A 2,806-nucleotide genomic window follows, 5' to 3' on the forward strand; every position below is an offset into this window, starting at 1 on the left:
TAATATATGTTATATGGAATATATAATATATATAATTTATTTTCAAAGCCTTATTTTATAAACTTTTTTCTATTACTTTTTGTCTTCTTTTGTCTACTTTGAAAGGTTCTGTATTAAAAACTAGGACACAAGCACGCTCATTAACCTGGGCCACGGCGGGCAGAGAGCCTCAGCACCACCGTCTCGTCTCCCCCCCCCCCCTCGCCCGCCACGTCGCACCCCCGCAGAAGCACCACCCTGAGCAACCTGAGATTGGGTCAAGCACAAGAGCAGGTGACACAAGCGAGAGACGGAGCGGAGGCGCCGCCCACAGTGAGCTGCTGCTGCCAGGTCGAGCCTCTAGAACAACGCCGGGCCTGCGCCTACGCGAGCTCGGGGAAGCCGACCCACGCAGGAAGGACCCGGCTCACCTCTGGAGGCCTCCGTGATCCGAGGGCGAGCCCAGGCTGCGGTGGCTGTGCCATGAAGACCTCGTGGGGTGCCTGTCTCTGTCTCTCTGTCTCTTTTGTTTATGGAACAGCAAAGTGAATGTTGAAAAAGTAAAATAAACTAGCTACAAAGGCGCAGCACAGTAAGCATGCAAACCAGGGACGGGGCGTTACAGGCATGTCACGTGTTCTGCATGTGTGTAGTTCCATGTGCTGTGCTTCCCGACTGGCAGCTCAGAGGCGTGCTGTGCCAGCGCCACCACTGACATCGTCCTGCGATCCGATGACACGCTCCGTGCATGCTCTCCTGGCGCATGCAGTACACACACCCTCATCCCGGGGCTGTGAGATTTCCGACATGCTGCCCAGGCCTTCACCCTCCTCTGTAGGTGGGCTCTCACTCTGAGTGCAACGCCGGCGCGTGGAAGACGACCTCCATCGGTCGTGCAGTGGCAGGGCCTGCGGGCACCTGGCCTCCGGTTCCCTCTACGCAGTGCAAACCTCTCCTCTCCAGAGTCCGAGGGAGCTGAGAGCAGGGGATTTTCCAGGAATCTCCGCCCGGAGGCCAACCCCCACACGTTTCCAGCCCCACACACTCGGCTGAGGGCCGCCCCTGCAGGCGCGGAGGTCCTGGCGACCCTGTCCCCAGCTCACCTCACTGCCTGGCAGGAAGGAGGAAGCAGTGAGCAGCGCTTTCCAGTCAGGACCTGCTCGCGGTCAGCCACTTCACTGCTGTGGAGCCAGCTCCCCTTCTTGTTTTCGTTGGCATAGGGTGGTTTATTATCTGAGCAGTTCTCTGGAGAAAGACCAGGAAACGGATTTCCTATCCGAATAGCCAAGGCCGCTGAACTCCCCTCTGCTCCCCGGCCCTCTCTGGGCCTAATTCAGGATTCCTGCCCTCCCACGGGGGCAGGCAGGTGCGCTGAGTCAGTGTCCAGAGGAGCCAGTGGTATCAAGAATGCTTCGTGGGACCAGGGGTAGCTCCGGGGAGGTCACACAGAAGGGGCTTTTCCACGGAGGCTGGGAATGGGGTGGGAGGAGAGCTGTCCTGTAGTAGGCTTTGCAGAGCGGTGACACTGGTTTTGTCTAGGTGTCATAGAGCGGGGCTGACACGCTGACCAGTAGTGCACATCCAGCCCTCCGCTTGCTGTTGCAGATAAAGTTTTATTGGAACGCTGCTGCCGTCCACTCACCTGTCTGTGGCTGCATTTGCACCAGCAGATTTCAGTGCCGCAGTGGAGACTGCATGAACCGCGAAGCCTGGAGCACTCACCGTGCCCTCTGCGGGAAGAGCTGGCCAGCTCGTTAAAGGGCAACGGCACAGCACGTTTTAAAATGTTTTGTATTTTGTAGAAGTCTTTTTTTTTTCTTTGCCTTAGGGCATATGCACTCGCTGGAGGGAGAGAGAGAGAGACAGTGAGAGGGAAAGTGAGACATCATCCCCGGGGTGCTGGCCACACCATAACCCCCGCTCCTCCATTCTCTTCCCGGGATCTTGGGCGTGCATGCCTACATGCCTACATGCCCGGGTCTGGGACTTGAACCATGGTTAGCCATGTGGGAGTCCAACAGTGCAACTGCTATGCCATCTGCTGGCCCCCCAAATACGTTTTATTTATAACAATGTGTATGTGAAAATTAGAAATCATTCTTTGCTTATTTCAATAATATTTTTATCCTGGGATATCTTTCTCCTTCCTTTAATTGCCGGAGAGTCTGTGTGATTACCAGAGAGAACCTGCCCTGCAATGGGGTGTGGTCATACCATATCCTTTTCCTTCCATTTTCAGCCTCATCAGAATTTGAGGTATGTGTGCGCACACACACACGCACACACACGCACACACACACCTGATGTGTCTTCCAAGTTGACAGGCCAGGACTCGAACTGGTCAGTAATGTGGGATCCAGCTGCTGAGGCACTGTCTTATCCACTGCCCTACAGGGCAGGCCTTGTCTGAAGATGGCTTAACGGGTAAAATTAGGATGATTCTTGGTGGGGGGTTATGAATTTTTCGAATGTTGAGGAAAGATCGATGCTGTGTGTCTTTCAGGCACGGCGTGGCAGCTGAGCAAGAATTGCCGGGCTTGCACACTTCCCAGGGGCCTCAGCCCCAGAAGGGAGAGGGGCCGTGGGGGTGAAGAGGACAGCTTCACTAGGGACAGGGATGGAGGGTGGGTCGCTCGCACCCTGCAAAGTCATCCTTGCTATTGGGGTGAGGAAGGGGAGGGAGAAAGGGGAGCTGTGTGGCAGGGAGGAGGCCCTCTGCAGGCCACGGTGAGGGCGGAGGAGGCCTCCGCGGGGACAGGCAGACACGAGGGCCCTGCCACACCCGACGCCCCACACCTGGCCGGCCCCTCCGGGGCCAAACAACCCC

General features: G+C 56.3%; 1 long non-coding RNA gene across 1 annotated transcript in view; it reads left to right on the forward strand.

The window, feature by feature from the left end:
* Positions 1-175, forward strand: part of LOC102487782 (uncharacterized) — an 18,881-nt gene extending 18,706 nt beyond the window's left edge. Inside the window, exon 3 of the long non-coding RNA XR_334186.1 lies at positions 106-175. This is a non-coding gene — a long non-coding RNA (uncharacterized LOC102487782). The remainder of the gene's footprint in view (positions 1-105) is intronic.
* Positions 176-2,806: the final 2,631 nt, after the last annotated feature.

The sequence above is a fragment of the Tupaia chinensis genome, unplaced genomic scaffold (assembly GCF_000334495.1).
Source record: "Tupaia chinensis unplaced genomic scaffold, TupChi_1.0 Scaffold000161_3, whole genome shotgun sequence".
Classification (NCBI taxonomy): Eukaryota; Metazoa; Chordata; class Mammalia; order Scandentia; family Tupaiidae; genus Tupaia; species Tupaia belangeri.